An 18,970-nucleotide genomic window follows, 5' to 3' on the forward strand; every position below is an offset into this window, starting at 1 on the left:
CCCTTGGGCCTCTTAACATGCCTCGATGTCGTTCTCAGACAGCTCATGGAAGAGTTAACCCTCTTAATTGACTAGACCGCCTGTGTCTGAGTCCCCGCTCACCCATCTCAGGTGCTTGGTTAGCCACTCCTTAATTGTAATCTCTGTGTTGGAGCAATTTCTTCTGTGCTGTTGGGAGGCTAGATCTTCTTGTGTTTGCGTTGGGAGGCCAGCTGGCATCTGTAGTGTGTAAATGTTGTTGATCAACCCTTTGTGGCTGTGAGGCTCTGCCCCCCCCCCCCTTGTTCAAACCCATCATGGCTTGGGCCCCTTTCAAAGAGGTGGAGTACTACTAACCCTCCCACTGGAAAATCCCCTTTAAGTGGTTGGCACCAGTGGTGTTTAATGTCTTTAGATTGCAGAAAGTCTCTGAAAGGTCTGCCAGTTTATTGCTCCGTTGGAGTCCTAGAAGAGTCTTAGAAAAGCTGCATCTTTGCTCCATTTTTGGAGAAGAGGCCTCCCTGTCTTGGACATTAAGGCCTCTTTGCCTATGAAGAAAAGTACTTTAGAAGCACATCTGAAAGAAACACGTTAGTTAGATTCCTTACCTTAGAAATATCCCCAGGCGTCGGGCTGGATCCGGAAAGATTTTCATCAGCAATACCCTTGCGTGATGTTAGGCGCCGTCTGCGGCTCCGCGTCAGTCGTCGGCGTCGTGACCGGGATGACGTCGTCGGAGTACTTAGACGCCGCCCTCGCGCGCTGACGTCATTTCTTCTTCTTTTTGCCGCCCCAGTAAGCGCAGATCGGGGTAGAGCATACCCTTTAGTCACTTTTTGACTAAACCTTTTGAACTTTTTGGTTCCTCTTTTGAGTTGACCTCGACTCCTGGTGCCGGTAGCGATGCCTGGGTTCAAGCCGTGCAATGCCTGTCACCGCCTGATGTTGGTCACGGATCACCACCGCCGGTGTCTCTACTGCCTTGGGGCCGACCATGAGTCGTGCCTCGACTGCCGGGCCTTGCCCTCGAAGGCTAGGCGGGAGCGGTCCCGTAAGCTGCTCGAGATCCGGCAGTCGGCTCCGCGCCGCTCAAGGTCCCGGACGAGGAGGTCGAGGAGCCGCAGCCATCACTGCTCGTCGGGGTCGAAGTCCTCGCATTCCGGTTAGTCGAGGTGCAGTAAGAAGTCGAAGAGGCGATATCGCTCTTCTGACTCCCCTCGCAGGTCGCGTGAGTCGGCTGAGGGTTCGGATGGCACCACCCGCGCGGCTCTGTCGGAGCCGCAGGAGTCACATCCGGCCCCATACCCTCCGGTCCCTGGACCTAATGCGACTCCGAGCGAGATCCGAGACTTCCTCGTGGCCATGAGGAATCTAGCCCCGCTGTCGAGGCCTGCTGGCGCGCCTCCGGGCCCCGCAGGTCTGACTGGGAGGCATAGCGAGACGGCAGCTCTGGCCCCGGCGCCGTCGTCTACTTCGGTCCAGACGCCGCAGGCCCCCGTGAGATCCAGGCCTGGATCCCGGTCGACGCCGGTTGACCTTACGACCCCTTCGGAGCCGCCCCGGCGCAGTCTTCGAACGACATTGTCCTCAGCTACAGTCCCGGTCCGGGTCTGGCGTCGGAGCGGCGCCGATGGATGAGCAATTCATCTGCCGCCCGGCTCCGACCTTTCAGCCTGTCTACCAGGAGTCGGATGACGGGGACGACAGGGAGGGGTCTGAGGACCCTCTGGCACAGTAGTGCCAGTTAAATCAGGACTGGACAGAAGAGCTGGGGATGCCAGTGGTCTCGACACCTCCCCTGACACTGGCTTAATCTCTCCTCCCTCCGTGGCTACGGAGGAGGGTTCTACCTATTCTGTGGTGCTGCGCAGGGCTGCCGAAGCTCTTCATCTGGAGCTCCCTGCAGTGGGCGTGAGGACTAACCACCTCACTAAAGTGCTTCAACCGCCAGTAAGCTCCTCAGAGCCTCTACTGCAGTTCAATGAAGCATTGACTGACGTTCTGATGGGCACCTGGTCCAAGTCCTCCACAGTCACTCCTGTGGACCGCAACATGACCCGGCGCCACCGCCCCGCACTGGGCGACCCCAGCTTTCTGTCGGTGCACCCCACCCCTGACCCACCCCTGAGAGCCTGGTTATCCAGGCCTCTACCTCCCAGACCGCCTTCCCGTCCGCTCCTCCGGATCAGGAATCCAAAAGGTTGGAACAGTTTGGGAAGAAGCTGCTTTCCTCCCTTAGTTTGGGGTTGCGGTCTATCAACACCGCATGCCTTTTGGACCGTTACACCCACTCCTTGTGGGATACGGTGGCGGACGTGCTGCTCCAGTGTCCGGAGGAGGCCCGGACACGGCTCGCCCAGGCTCTTGCTGAGGGGCGGGATGCAGCACGATATTCGATACGATGTGGGCTTAACACCATGGACTCGCTAGGTAGGGCAATTGCGACCACGCTGGCAATTCGTTGCCATGCCTGGCTGAGGTCCACAAATTTCTCCGGGGATGTCCAGAGCACCCTCATGGACATGCCCTTCGATGGCATTCGCCTTTTTGGCGGCAAAGCGGATAGTGCACTGGAGCGCTTTAAGGACTCCAGGGCTACGGCCAAGTCCTTGGGCCTCTCGGCCCGCGCCCGCAATCTTCTGCTTTTCGCCCCTTTCGTGGCCAAGCAAGAGGCGCCCCCACATGTCCATCTAGCCACAGGCCGCAGAACCAGCCTCAACGTGGTTGCGGACGTTGATTCCGCCGAGGCGGAGCAGGGGAACAGAGAGCCGGTCAGCCCACATCTGCCCCAGCAGCATCTGCCTCAAAGCCTTCCTAGTCCGAGCTTTCAGGCCCATTTCACGCCAGTGGGAGGCAGAGTTCACCATCACCTGCTTCACTGGCGTACCATCACATCGGACAGGTGGGTGCTGCAAATCGTCTGAAGGGGCTACTCCCTCCCCTTCGTGGCGACCACTCCAGCCATGCCACCGCAGTAGCACCGCATGTCGGGGGTTCACTTGCAACTTCTCCAGGAGTAAGTTACGGCCCTCTCGGCCAAGGGGGCCATCGAGCGCGTTCCTGGCCCAGAAGCAGGTCGGGGTTGTTATTCCCACTGCTTTCTGGTTCCCAAGAAGGGCAAAGGGGGCATACGCCCTATCTTGGATCTCAGGAGCATCAACGCCTTCCTCCGGAAGGAAAAGTTCACAATGCTCACCTTAGCTCAGGTTCTGGCTGCCCTAGACCCTGGAGACTGGATGGTAGCGTTGGGCTTGCAGGACGCATATTTCCACATCTCCGTCCTGCTGGCCCACCGGCATTACCTGCGGTTCACGGTAGGACTAACACTTTCAGTTTACCGTGCTTCCCTTCGGCTTCACCAGTGCCCCTCGGGTGTTCACGACAGTGATGGCGGTGGTCGCAGCTCACCTGCGCAGATTAGGGGTTCCAGTCTGCCCCTATCTCGACGACTGGTTGTTGAAGACGGGCTCGCCCCAGGCAGTCGTCTCCCACCTCCAGACTACGGGCGACCTCCTGCATTTGCTGGGGTTCTCCATGAACGTGCCGAGGTCACATCTGAGTCCCTCCCAGAAGCTACTCTTCATCGGAGCGGTTCTGGACTCTGTGTAGTTTCAGGTCGATCCTCCCGAACAGCGGGTTCGGGATATTCAGGCTCTGATTCCGATCTTTCGGCCTTTATCCCGGGTTTCGGTCAGGTTGGTGCTGCAGCTTCTGGGTCTGATGGCCTCCTGCATCCTGCTGGTACATCACTTCAGGTGGCGGATGCGGGCTCTGCAGTGGGACCTGAAGTTCCAGTGGGCTCAACATCGGGGAAACCTGTCCAACCACGTCCTGATCTCGGAGGGCACTGCAAGGCAGTTGCAGTGGTGGCTCAAGGACTGCGATTGGGTCAGTGGCAGATCCCTCGCCTTACCCCAACCAGAGCACGTAGTGGTGACGGATGCGTCCCTCCTGGGATGGGGGGGCCACATGGGAGAGGCGGAGATCAGAGGCCTCTGGTCTCCGGCGGAGTCCTGGCTCCATATCAACCTATTGGAGCTGCGGGCGATCCGGCTTGCACTGAAGGCATTCCTTCCCTCTGTTCGGGGAAGTGTAGTGCAGGTGTTCACGGAAACACCACCGCCATGTGGTATTGCAACAAACAGGGCAGAGTGGGGTCGTGGACCCTTTTGTTAGGAGGCTCTGCGCCTCTGGACATGGCTGGAACATCAGGGCATCACCCTGGTGGTTCAACACCTGGCGGGCTCTCTGAATGCCAGGGCGGACGAACTCAGCCGCCGGTGCATGATGGATCACGAATGGCGTCTGCACTCGGACGTGGCGCAAGGCCTCTTTCTGCAGTGGGGAGAGCCTTGGTTAGATCTATTCACCACCGAAGAGAGCGCGCAATGTCATCAGTTCTGCGCATTGGAATTTTCAAGGTGGCACTCGCTCTGAGATGCTTTCCGTCGCGAGTGGAGTTGCGGTCTGTTATACGCCTTTTCGCCTATACCACTTCTGGCCAGAGTGCTGAAGAAGATCAGGCGCGACCGGGCCCAAGTCATCTTGGTGGCTCCGATTGGGCATGAAGGTACTGGTATCCCGAGCTACTCAGTCTGTCAATCGATTCCCCCCGATTCGACTGCCTCTTCAGGAGGACCTTCTGTCGCAGCAGCAGGGGACAGTCCTCCACCCGAACCTGTTCAGCCTCTACCTCCATGCGTGGAGATTGAGCGGTGACAGTTGATGCCATTTGACTTGTTTCCTGAAGTCTGTGATGTCATTCTGGCAGCTAGGCGTCCCTCCACTAAAACGGTATACGCCTGCAGGTGGAACAAATTTGTGGCATGGTGCACAGCAAAGGCTGTCAATCCCCTTTCTGCCCCTCTTTCAGAAGTTCTCCTCTTTCTTCTTTCCCTGGCCCAGCAGGACTCTGCTCTGGGAACCCTCAAGGGATATCTTTCAGCTCTTTCTGCTTTCTTACGGCTTCCTGATCAGCCTTCTCTTTTCAAGTCCCCTGTTGTTGCTCGATTCTTTAAAGGCATTACTCACATGTTTCCTCCTGTCCATTTCATAATGCCTCAGTGGGACTTGAACCTGGTGTTAACCTATCTGATGTGCGCTCCCTTTGAGCCACTTCATAATTGTCACCTTAGTCTTCTCACTCTTAAGACTTTCCTAGTTGCCATCACCTCTGCCAGACGTGTGAGTGAGCTCCAGGCTCTTTCTTCTAATCCTCCTTTCCTCTCTGTCCATCCGGACAAGGTTGTTCTCCGGACTCGTCCTTCCTTTCTCCCGAAGGTGGTAACTGCCTTTCACATCGGCCAGTCTGTTACATTGCCCACCTTCTTTCCGCATCCCTCGAAAGAGGAAGAGAGGCTCCACCGTCTGGACCCAAAACGAGCGCTGTCCTTCTATCTGGACCGCACGAAACAGTTCCAGGTGGACGACCAACTCTTTGTTGGCTACGTGGGCGCTAAGAAGGGGCGGGCGGTGCAAAAACTAACCATCTCTCGGTGGGTCGTTTTGTGTATCAATGCCTGTTATTCCTTGGCTAAGAAGGAACCTCCTGTGGGGCCGAGGGCCCATTACACTCAGGCCACAGCGGCTACTACTGCCCTGGGATGGGGAGTCCCTCTGCAGGACATTTGTCAGGCAGCTACGTGGGCCTTGCTGCACACGTTTAATAAGCATTACTGCCTGGACAGCCAAGTCCGGAGAGACGACTTCTTTGGCCGATCCGTTCTCCAGGACTTCCTGGTGTGATCTTGGTTTGCAGACCCACCACCGGGGTTGGTTTTGCTGGGGTATCTATTCTAAGGTAAAGAATCTAACTAACGTGTTTCTTTCAGAGGAACAAGTAACTTACCTTCGGTAACAATATATCTGTAAGAGACACTTGTTAGGGATAGATTCCTTACCGCCCCACCCATCCTGCCCATTCTGCGAACTGATATCTAGGGTTAAGGTCATCCCTTTCAGGGCCCTAGATTCATGGCACCAGTTTCGGTTTCTTGTATGGCTCTGTGTTCCTGGCGCGGAAAGCTATGTACAAGAACTGATGTCAGCGCGCGAGGGTGGCGTCTTAAGTACTCAGACGTCATCTCGACGACGGATGCGGAGCCGCAGACGACGCCTAGCGACGCGCAAGGGTATTGACAAATCTTTCCGGATCCAGCCTGGCACCCGGGGATATTCTAAGGTAAGGAATCTAACTAATGTTCCTTACAGATATCGTTACCGAAGGTAAGTAACTTGTTCGTCAGGGAGAATGTTTTTTTCTTTCAATTCAGTCACTCCTGAATGACATTGAGTAGATCTTACACATACAGACCTACCTGTAATCCCTAAATGCAGATAATATTTTGCTTAAAGCAGTTTCCAGGACCTTGCTTTTCCCCTGAAGGACAATGGTTTGTTCTTCCATTTGGAGATGTTCAGTCGTCGACCTGCTCATCAAGGTTAAAAGTTTTTCACTCTGTTTCCCAATTCCTTAACATACTTCCATGTTTCTCTTAGTTCGTGCTGTAGGTCTTTGTGACTGCTTGCTTTGTAACTGTTTGTTGGTAGTGAGTGCTCCTATCAATCTGGTTTTGGTTGCCCAGATGATGGATTTGTTGTGGGGGGAGGAGTGCTCCATGTGTCTGTTTCTTGATGGCAGCTAGTCTGTTTCTTTTAAGGTCGGAGCCACCATCCCGTTGTGATGCCTAATCTCCTTCTGCTCCACGTGTCCTCATGTCTTGTCCTGGTCACTTCTTGTGAGCCATTCACCATATACATTGGGCAACCCACTCCATGGAAAAGTTGTGCTTATGAGGGCGCATCCTCTCACCTGGTCTGTGTGTTTGGGTAAAGAGCCACGCTGTCCTACACAAGTTGCACGGGTCACTAGACTATTAGCTTGTCTGTGAACCCTGCAGCTATGCTGCGACTGTAACAAATAATAAAACCCTTCCTCTTATGTCCCCTTTCTTGTAAGCACAGCCTTGCTCCAGACAAGCCAGAGACTGATGGAGCAGCAATAGGCTCCAGTTACTCACGGTCCAGATTGGACTAAATGTAACTGGCCTCAAATATCCAAGTGAGCAATCGGCTGTTTAGTGCTTGAAGTAGTTTCAGCACCAGTCGTTCCGTGGTCTTAAGGATCAGCGTCGCAGTTCTGAGCACTCCACGGAACTCCAAAGGAATTTGTGCACGGGCCACTAGACAACACCACCCACATTAAGTCTCCTATGACTGAACCAGCTGCTTCATTTGATGGGCATTGTGACAGCCATGTTGGGCGATGGTATTTAGAATATGGATCCTGTACCAAAAATGCTTGCAATGTGCTTGTTCTCACTGACCTTGTTATACTACCTCATTCAGGCTATTGATTGATTTTTTTTTTTTTATAGAACTAAACTTTAATAATACATTCTTTAAAAAAAAAAAAAGCTCCAAGTAAAGAATTGACATGCCTACAAGTCCACAGGCAGTCCTTATAAACAGTCTTTGCTAAAGACAAAGGTCATAGTATGAACAGATACTATTTTGCTAGCGATTCTCAGTGCAAGTGCTCTACACATTCAGCTAATTAAGCAAGTTTGTCCCACTACAGAGATTCGTGTACCTTTTGAAGCACCCTCCAAACGTAGGGCCCCCCCTAGTATGCTCTCTGACAGCACTTTTGGTAAGCAACTGTAACTAGCATTTTTGTACAACCACATGCGAGTGGTGATTTGTCAGTGTGGGCGAGCTGGTCTGCTTGAGGTAGGGGGGGTTTGTTCTTGTAAATCATTTCTTTGATTTTGGGGCTCTCGATGTGTTCAAAGGTGCAGTCAATATTAATAGGGTTGCAGAATTTCTGGAACATGACATCGTCAGTTTACCGAATGCCCAACTTGGAATGGGCTTATGAGGCGCACTCATCATCCGCGGAGTCACTACTTTTAATATCCATCCCATAATCCTCATTGCAGATCTTGGGTAGCTTTGGTTTACTGCTCTATAGCTTCTTTTTGTTTAATTCACTGGCAGTAGATGTTAGAACATCCAAAGTGACATCAGAAACGTTTGTAACCAATGCTTCTTGCTGTTCCTTAGCCATAATTTCCCACTCGTCGTTGGATCGTTGCTCCTCTTGGAGCAGCACCCCTGCTCCTCTCTAGCTCGCCTCTCCTGCTCATTATGCAATTTTTCTTGCGGTTCTTGCTGTTCCTTTTTTGAGTTCTTCTACTTCCTTTCAAAGCCTCTCCGGTTCATGAGCACAGCCTCCTCTCTGGCTGTTTGCTCCTGCTCCCTCTGTATTTGAAGGTTTCCTTTCTTCTCCTGATGCTCACATTCTTCTCTCCCTGAGTTTGGTAAAGCTCTTTCTGCCGTCTCAAGTCTTTCTCGGCAGCTAGCTCCTGTGCCCGCTGCTCTTCTGACTGCTGCTGTCTGCCTTTGCCCTATAATCTTTTTGCCTGTTTTTGCTGATCTTCCTTGTGCTTTTTTTTTTTTTTTTTTTGCATCGGCCACAGGTGCTTGCGCTCCTCTTTTTTCCATTTGCTGGTTCTGCTTGTGTGCCTCTTAATTCTGCGGCAGACTTACTCTTCCTCCATATTCTACTCAGTTTTTTCTTGGCTTTCTCTTCTGCCATTCAATCTTCTGAACCTTTTCACTTCTCATCAATCTGAGCAAATTTGTGTTTAATTTTTCTGTTCTCCCCAATCTGCTCCACATGCTCTGTCTGCAATACCTTGCACTGGCGTTCTTCACACCTCTGTTTAAGCATTTCCATATTTCTTTCCTTCTCTAACATTTTAGGCTTCCGTTGGATCAATGCCTTTTGATTCTTGTGCTAAATGTCCATCCTCTGCCACTCTTTCAACATCACTAACCAATTGGAATTGTTCTCAGACTTAATAGGAGTTGTTCCCTTAAAGAAGTACTTCACAATGTTCCTTTTGGTAGAGCTACAACCCGAGCCTGGTGTACTCATAAGCATCTGTTTATATTGTACAGTTTGCCAAAAGTTACTCAAGTGAGCTAAAGGGGGACGCACCACTTTGTTATTGATACATTGTGGAGATGGAGTCGTCATTGTCTTCTTCAGTGGAGAATACCCCACAGCATCTGTATGCTGCCCATTTAAGCCTTCATCAAACAGAGAATCTATTTCCCTCTTGTAACTCTAACTCTTTCTCCGAGCACTCTGGGTGCCTTGAGATTCCAGCTCAGTCATGTGTCTGCAGTATTCTCTTTATCCTCTCCAGTTTCCCAAAACGTACTTTCCCCATGTCTTTTTCAATAGAACAATTTAACAGCAATACATTAAAAAAAAAAAAATTAAATTAAACTGAACGGAATTTAACCAAATTTGGCAGAAAGCTAGATCTCTACCCAGAAAGTGTACTTTTTGTTATTTGGTGTAAATTCATTCAGTTATTGCTGAGAAATTAAGGTTAAAAATGTATAGCTATGTGAGCATAGCCAAACGATTAGTTTGACGGACAGCCACTTGTTTTGCTAATAACTTTGACATTGTTTGAATATTCAAATTTTTCAAAAACCAGTTTAATCTACCTCCGCTTCTTCCTAGAAAGTTTCAGGGTTATCCATCTAGTGGTAGGAGGGTGTGGGGAGATCCCAAAACGCAATTTACCCATTCAATTTCCATAGTAAATTTTAGACCACACTACAGCCAAAATGGTTGAACGGAATGAAACCGAATTTAGCACAAACCTAGATCTTAACTTTTAAACCATACTTTTTAATTATTTGGTGTAAATCTGTTTGCTGGTTATTGAGAAATTGTGGTCCAAAAGTGCTGCGTGTCTGGACAGTCTTGTGACTTTCCCATGGGCACGCAATTTGAAATAATGGAGCGATCTCACTAGCTGCGAAAGCCTTTTTTTCCCCATCGGCCATCTTGATCTCACCGGAGTGAGTGGCTCATGCAAGACCCTAGAGAGCACTTGCTCTGATTTGGCTATCCGCAATGCAAACGGAAATGTTGCATACACCTTTACTGCACCAAGGGACTCAATGCCTGTGTCCTGAAAATAATGAAGGTAGAAGGGGCAGGGTGGGGATACCGTGACCCCCTAGCCTCTGCGGCAGATACCCATGAGGGACACCCATCCCCCAGTCAACTTTGGAGAAAAAAAAAACATTATTCAAATGCACCGCAATCTCACAGTAGTCTATTGGGAGCCACATTGGCCCCCTGTGCTCCTAAGGGATTGTTAGAAGAGTGCTGTTAGATCAAGAAAATACGTTTTTGAAAAAACTGTGTGCACTGGAGGTTTTGCCACCAATGGGGATGGGTTGGGCACAGGCATGGCCGATGGCCGTGCATGGCAGGTAGTAGGCATATTTATGTATAGTAATAACATTTTACTTTAAGAAACTTAAGAAATTCACTGGAAAATAACAAATGCTATAATTGGATGAAAATGTCAGTTGAAATGTATGTATTAAAACTCAAAATACCACTGAAATTCACCAGTTATAGTTTACTGAAGTATCTAACTTGCACCCTCGCCATGCACTGCTTATGAACTCGTATATTACATCACTCATGACATTATTGATACCATCATTGTTGACATCTGAAGTGATTTCATGGATGACCACACTGTACATAGTGGGCACCCTAGTTCTAGTTTCTTCAGTTAACTCTAACTGGTGAATTTCAGTGGTTTTCTTTTGTTTTTGTTTAAAATGTTACGTTTTAACTGCAATTTTCACCTAACTAGAACATCAATTTAACATTCGGGGGGTGAAATATACTCTCTGGTGACAAGTTGGATGTTTCGTCGAACCTATTTGTGAACCTGACATTGACAAGTCTTTACTTGCAGAGAGCCTTCACCATTCATAATTCTGGCTTGTGGTGCTGAAAATAAGTTTCTTGACCATGCTTTGCATACTTTAAACTTTGAAGAACATATTTGTATTGTGAGATGTATTCTGCCCCGAAAATTAACGTGATGCTATAGTTAGATGAAAATACCAGTCAAAAGTAACATTTTAATCAAAACGAAACCCTGCAATTCACCAGTTATCGTTCGCAAAGAAAACTAACTTGCACCCCTGCCATGCACTACTTATGACCTCACAAATGACATCACTCATGACCTGTTCTATAACATCATTTATTACATCACTGAATACATCTTCTCATCATCCAATGTGTGTGTTAGTTTGCCTTATAGTTTACATAGTAGCGGGTAACTACCATATTACTTTCCTACCTAATTTTCTACAGCCTGTGTCCAGCTAATCGGTATAAGTGTTTACAAAATGCATGTGCTCCTTATAAATCAAAGGTGTGTAGAGGGGATGCGAGTGTGGGGGAAATGGAACACTTTTCGAGGGAACATGTGCGCCCCTCCGCCTCAAGAATCTGATCCGGAACTGAGTGACTGACAAATGCAGATGATGTTCCCCATGGGAGAAGTTTTATGCACTGAAGGCAGGTCTACAGGGAGAGGTGAAGAGGCGAAAGTATTTATACTCTGTTCACTCTGTGGCACTACCCTGTATACTGTATAAACAGAGAAATATATGCGATTGTAATCAGCTCGGTTTGATGCAAATAACAATACAAATTTTCAACAAAAAAAAAAAGGTGTGTAGAGGGATTGAACACATTATCTTTGTATTGAAGAGTAACTGTGAGCAGGTGACTGTTGACTTGTACTCACTAAGTTCCACACTTTTTTTTGTTTCAGTAGAAAAGGTTCTAAGAGGGCAAAGATCCTACAGCCTAAATATTGTAAGCAGCCTTGAGTTATTGGACATCGTCTCAGCATGAAAATTTCTTCTTATCTAAGAAGACTGTGTGCACCGGGTGCTAAACTATGTATATGTGCTTGTATTGCTTCAAAGATGGGGGTGTAAGTGATAGTAAGTTCTGTTAACTATAATTTGTGTGTTTCTTTTTTTTTTTTTTTTTTTTAGTTTAAAAAGTTAATGTCCCTGACAAATTCACCTAACTAGAACACTACTTTAACCTTTGTTTTTTTCAGTGAATTCCTAAGGTTTTTAACGTAAAGTAATATTCAATTATGATGCTTAAATCCAACCCCCGCTGCGTTTGGCCTTACCTGGTGTGGAGTTAGGCGCAGGGCCTGGCCTGCAACCAGCCCTGTAGTTAACCCTTGTAAAGAGAGCCAACTCCACACTGCGCTGGGCCTTTGGTTGTAAACGGCAGAGGGTTGGGCACAGGCAACAGATGTGGGGGGTTGGATACAAGGGATGGCCTATGGCCTGGCCCCGTGGCCAACCTCTGTAAACACAGCCAACCCCACACTGTGCTGGACCTTTGGTTGTGCACTCCAGAGGGTTGGCCACAGGACCTGCAAGAGAAGAAACTTGGCGATTACAATACCCTGTTGTTGCTCCGCTTCCTTCAAAACACATACTCTGCCATACCTTGCATATCCTGCAAAATGAACAGGAGCTATGTGTGGGCTTGGTAATGTACAGGAAAGGGACTGAGATTGTGCAAGTGGTGGAAAACATGTGCTTGGTACTTTCAGAGCAGCATTGTTCTTATGTGAATCTTCCTCGACAGCCCACCCTTCTCCATTTACTCCTGGAAGCCATCCATTGCCGAAGCAGTTGCATAGGAGAAAGCACAAAGACTCCACATCAGCTGCATTGTCTCATTTCTGTTGCGGTTTCATCTGTACCAAGAATTTGACATAAATGGAGTATCAAAAAGACAGTGCGTCTACCATGCAGTCTCAAGGAAGCAAGTAGTGGAATGTTTAATCAGTGCATTGCAGGGCGTTCTTCCGGCATGGACTGTACTGGTGTTTTCGCTGTTGCAGTCATTTGGAGGGGTAGTCAGTGATATGTACAGAGCATCGGAGCGGAAGGGTAACAACATGACTGTATTAGTTCATCAATCAAACTCGCTAAGCAGGAAGGCGCTCTGTAAAATGCACAAAGCAGTCTCTAGTAGCAGTGTACAAAGTTGAGTTAGTGACATTCATTTGATAATAGCTATTGCAACCTTGACTGCTTTATATACAAAATATATTAAAAAGTGCTCTCGTTCGGTAACATGGTGATAGAAGCATCATTGAGCTGCTGTAAAGCCAATAGTATTTAAGTCTACACCTGTAACAGCTTTCGCATTTGACAGTCTCTCTTGATGGATCCTGATGTAGTGGCTGTGTATAGATGCAATAAAGCATTTATGAAACAGCTTGATTGTTTTTCTTTATTGCCATCGTGACATGCTGAAGGTTTCACCAAGCTGATTTGTGAACCTGACATTTACAAGCCATTACTTTCTGACTTGACCTTCACCATTAATAATTCTGGCATGTGGTGCTGTAAATACAATTTTATTGACCATGTTTTGCTTACTTTAAACTTATAAGGACATACTTGGATTGTGATAAAGTGAATGAAGACCTATTTGTTGTCTTCCATTATTGGTCATCTGATAGCTGTGACCCCCTTCTTGACATATAAATAATCACAAAAACTAACACAGTAAAAAAACGCAATACGACAAAAATTCATCTCAACCGGGGGCGAACTAACCATAAAGGCACTATAATGTTCTTACAGACCACACCTTTTTCTATTTCGTATTGCAGCCACTAACAAACTTGCAATATAAAAGGACTCCTGTGAAGTCAATATCATCTGGAGATAAATCAGTGGCAGTCTAGTTTGTACAAAGCCCTTTCCTTTTTAGTAGTGGTAGAATAAAAGGCAGACGTAATAAATGATAATGCTCGCAGAACATCACAAAGTAGAGTGTATCCTGCGAGGAGAAATTATTACAGGTACAAGGACCCAGATTCTCCACATTTTGTCTTCCCTGGGGTACAGCAAGCAACCAATGTAAAAGATTTAATCTAAACCTGGTTAAAAGGAAACAATAATAAGGTTATCATAGTCTCTAGTAAATAGGGTTCTGTTGAAGGACAAGTTTTTAACACAATACATGACCGTACAGTGGGTTTAATGAGCTACCTTGCTTCCCGCTCTCGCAATAGATAAGAAGTGCCACTTGTGCCACTTGACCTACTTCAAATCTCTCCTGGAGAGCCCACTGGGGGCCACAGACCAATCGGGCGACCCAGTTTCTGTGCTACGGTCTCAAGGATACTATTGGCTCTCTCTAAGGACAAACAATCTTTAACAATTTTCTTATTTCTTTCCAGGGCAGGATCAATCCAAGTCCTGATGCAGAGCATCAAGGGAGTTATTGCCGCCAGATCAGAAGTGTACTCCATCCCCAATTCTTTGTGGGCCATATAGAAAGCTACAGATTGAGAAACAAAGAGTAAACTTCACAAGAATTTATTCCCCACTATTTGCAAGTCCCTAGGATCCTTATAGCATCAGATCTCACTCCTGTAACGGGCGATGGAAATACATTTTGCCTTGTATATCTACAACATGACCAGAACTGGTTTGGCCCACAATTGTTTGGCAAAGTCAAGGATAGCAACCTCAGCTCTTGACATAGAATTGTTTTGCTTTACGTAATGGAACCCATGAACCTCTCATCAGACAAAACTTCCAGAATAGGAAAAAGTGGGTACCTTTTCCATTTCCATATTGCGTTCTCTTGATGCAGTTTCTTGGGCCCATTACCATAGTGTGGGGACATAAAGAAGTTGGTGCTGAAATCCAACAAGTTCATAAACTCTATAAAAAAAACAAAAATCAGCAGACATTGCAGAACGACCTCTGTACTAGCAACAGCACAGCATCTGCGTAGAGAAGCGTTGGTATGAACTGGATACCCACCAGAGGACCATCAGTACATAGTTGGGCCCAACTTGTTATGTACAAAGCGAATAACAAAGGGGCTAAAATACAGTCCTGTCTCACATCCTTACGTACTTTGGTTGGTAAAGAAAGGCTCCCTGTGTGTCTTACAACGGCAGAAAGATCCGAATGGAGCTCATGCAGACAACTCAGAATATTGTGATCCACCCCCAGAGTGATCAACAGAGGCCATAGTTTTGATCTACTCACTCGGTCGAAAGTGGACTTTAAATCCATAAATGTCAAGTGCAGTGTACCTCTCTTGGCCATCGTGTATTTCCCTATTCTCATCTGGAGGTTAAGGCATTAGTCCATGGTACTTTCCCCAGGCCTAAACCCAAAATGTAAATTCGAGATTATGTTGCTTTAGCCAGTCTGTCATCCTGGAGAGGATCACTCTCCCCCAGAAACTTTTATTGGTTTTATTCCATAGCAAGCAAGACTAAAAAGATTTTACATTGCTGTTGACAACTTTTGTTAAGTATTATGTTAGTGTAATATAATTTTTCTTTATTATATTTATCTAAAATATTTTATCAGCTTCATTACACCCTTAAGAAAATCTAAAAAACAATTGGTGATGAGTACCTTGACATTAGAGGGAGACACAATCTCAGTATTGTACCATTTCAAATCTTTCAGTTGAATTATCCGTTTACTGAGCCAATTCAGTCGTATTGGATGAAAGCCACATTTCAAGTATCATAAATGTCACAATTGGAGGTGCTCTAGCTTCAATCATTATTTTGGTTCATGAAGTTCTTGTAGTCTTTTGGACTATGCATCAAATGAAAAGTGCACCACCAGCACTCTTCATTCTCACTAGATGGTGCTAAAATAATGGTTTGTGCTACATAGTTGGGAGTATATTTTGTCTTTCACCTTAATGCTATAATTTATGCGCCAAGACCCAAATGGTGAACTTTAGACTTTTTTATTTAAAGTGAAAATTTAGGTGTTGCTAGGAGTGCTGTATTGTAATTCTCCTTTATAGACCTTTACAAAAAACAAACTTATTAAAAGTGTTCTTAGATCTAGTGAAATAAAAACTGTATTTTCAGCATTCATTGATTTGAATTCCTACTTGGTGGTGATCCTGGTTTGTGCTCAAGAGCAAAAAGCTTTTATGTTAATTTTGTTCAGTGGACAAGCAGACCTAACCCGTGCCGGAGAACCCATTTGGCGCCAATTTACAGTGTGTAGTGTAGTTGTGAGAAAGAGCATTGCCTTATTTTAAGGGAAGATATGTATCCACCCATAGAAGATGTTCAAAATAGTATGGTTCACTAATGCAAAGCTATTACACTATTAAGGTGAGTGCTCTATGGCAATAGTGAGATGTCAGCTCAGCTTGCATCACTGACATTGATTGGAATACAAAAATATGTACACATGTTCACAAAACCGAACGATTTAGGACTGTTTAGATTGCTCCTTGGTTGTATGTAAAGACATTCAGAAGAATAACAGTAAGCTTATTTACAACAACAACAAATTCCCAAATATTTGCAATTTGGAAACCGTTGAAGAAAGTTGCAGACAGTTGTTCTAACCAGTCATGGAATTTTAATGGACAACTTTAAATACCATGTCTCGAAAGGCATTCACTAATAAAAAAGATGTTTAATACAGATCACATTTAAAAAAAATATGATTAAGGAGCATTGCTTTCAAATCTTTAGAGCAACATTTAAAACAAGCATTGGCATAGCCAATAGGTCTGGCTTTTGGGACCTTATAAGTATTTAGTTATGCAGCCAATATCCTTGGTGCAACAATATCAACCGTTGCTTGGCTAAACACTTGTAAGGTCCCAAAGGCGAGACCTATTGGCATAGCCAATAGGTCGTTATTTCTATGCTCGTATAGTCACACAGCTTTCTCTTGCAGCAACTTAGGATGCTTTTATAAGACTTATTCGGTCTTCTTAAACTACTGACTGATGTAACTCTGTTATAAATCTGAAACAGATTTAGTCCGACTGGAGAAATCAAAATGTTTTCATAGTGTTTAGATGTTTTTTTTACAAAGAGCGTTGTAGTCTGGGTTCAGTAGAGTCAGCATGCTATGGTTTTGCAGTACCTGACAGTATTTTTTTGGGTATGTGTTGTTATGATCTGTATGGCCTTTGTAATCCAGGCTCGGGGGGCCATCTTCCTGCAAGACTCACTCTGCTTTCAGGATACTCAAAATATTCAAGCTAATGATGTACCACGTGACGCATACAATTATGTCCACAAGATTTTTGTGCCTATATAGCTCTCACATTTCAAATATGATCCGTTAATGTAGGTAGCATAGAAAGGGTGCCATAGTTCCTAATGCAAGTGGCCCCTAATGCCTAGGCCGCCATCCTGTGGTTTGTTGTTGGTAAAAAAAAAATCGACATCTTTGGGGTGCTGTGGGCCTTGCACACCCATATGACCTGGTCCAGACGACTTCCTTCATCATTGATAGCTAACCGATGCCCTTGTAAATGTTTGCTTTAAAAATGTGTGTTCTCTATTGTAGTTACAGTTACATCTTTGTGCAGAAACCTGATTACTTTGGGGTGTAAGAATTAATCTCCCAATCTCCCAGTTGATCGTGATGTGCTTAAGGCCTCTGCTGTGGGTGCGTGTGTTTCATAGGCTTCCCACAGAAATGTAATTCTAGCAAGGAGGAATGCGGTGCGGAGCAGAGCTGCGCCGAGCATGCTCCCGGCTGCATCCACACCGCAGAGCCAAATAATCCTGCTCCTCTTGAGCTATTTCTTTCGAGTGGTTTGGCACAAGGCCTTTTTCACGAACATGTATGAACTAAGAACTGAAACACCCTTGTTATTGTGCCGTTAATGCTTCTGGAGTCAGTTCCAAAAACTGGAACACTGCCAGTCACGTTTCACTTTTTATTAGAGACCACCGAGGTAAGCGTAGCCGTAGTGTGTACAGCACGGGCCCACTCACCCCCAACGCGAAAACACTCCTTTGGAATTGTGCATTAATAAGGGATAGGTGCACAGTGTGGGCTGGTGACCTCACGTGTACCTGCTGTTATTTCTCGTGTGTGGTGCTGAGCTTGCCACCCAAGGGGAAACATCCTGTGGAAACTATAATCGCCCACTTTCTCTGGGTAGAAACTGAAGGGGGGGGGGTCTAAAGAGTATTTCTCTGCTAGAGCCCTTGCATCTGAACATTTCATTTTTCATGTATAAGTGACATGCTTGAAATATCTAAAGCTTATCATGCATTTATCATTCACCCTAATCATAGAACCCGCTCAAGTGGGTTGTGTTGATAAGTGGAAATATGAGATTGCTGAACTGCGGTATAGTTCACATTCAGGCAAGGTCTTGGAGTGTTAATTTACTCAAAAAGGTATGTGTTTGAGGCACATAATCCTCAGCCTAATAGATAAAACCTGCCTGGAGAATGTTTTGTTGAGTGGCATGGCAATCAGGGACACTGATCACTTACTTCTACCAGAACTAAGATGTCATAAGTACGTCTTAAAGAGGTCTGTGGTAGATTTCTGAATTAATAACTGTATCTGTGCTGATAAATTGAATAACAACCAAAGCAAAACATATGTTCCCATGCCAAAGGGCAGATTGTGTGCTGAATGATACTATATCCCACAGGACAACACGCGGTAAAGCAAAATAGAACAAGGATTGGCCGCACGGCTGTAAAAGTAACGCCGCGCGGCCGTGAGAGCAAAAGTAATCGCGGTGAAAGCGATCGCGATGACGCGCTCTGTGCAAAGCACGTGAGGGCTGCGCGTGCAGCCGTTAATGGAGAGGCGAGCTGGTGGCCGCTTTAGTAGCACTTCGAGAAGCCGCTTACTAAATGTCTCACCAGAGTAGCGCATGCGCTGGCTCAGGCGAGACCTAAAAAAAAAAATATATATTAAGGGTTCCATTCTTAAAGTCACAAACGTGCAGTTACTGTTTCAGGCCCTTGGTACAGATTTAAGACTTCAGGAATTTGCAGGTTTCGAAATGTAGTCCTGAAAACCATTCGTGTGTGAATTCCATTTTGGCATGAAGTATGTACATTTGCTTATGTGAAATCCTTCTGAGATAATGCAAATTCACTTTTAATTTTTTTTTTCCCCTTGTGAGAAAACATTTCCCCAGTAGAGCCACTCCTTTCTCTGCTACCAAACTTTATTATTTGGAGGGTCTGATCCCTTCCCGCCCTGCAAGTCGTTTTTACTCCTGGTTTGTCATGAGTAAATTAGCAACCATTAACCCCAGTGAATG

The 18,970-nt window shown here is 46.3% G+C and overlaps 1 protein-coding gene and 1 pseudogene across 2 annotated transcripts in view; one reads left to right on the forward strand and one right to left on the reverse strand.

The window, feature by feature from the left end:
* Positions 1-18,970, forward strand: part of USP9X (ubiquitin specific peptidase 9 X-linked) — a 1,605,828-nt gene that overhangs the window by 41,467 nt on the left and 1,545,391 nt on the right. The gene's annotated exons all lie outside the window — the stretch shown is intronic.
* Positions 7,645-9,163, reverse strand: LOC146805661 (inner centromere protein-like; annotated as a pseudogene).

The sequence above is a fragment of the Triturus cristatus genome, chromosome 8, assembly GCF_964204655.1.
Source record: "Triturus cristatus chromosome 8, aTriCri1.1, whole genome shotgun sequence".
Lineage (NCBI taxonomy): Eukaryota > Metazoa > Chordata > Amphibia > Caudata > Salamandridae > Triturus > Triturus cristatus.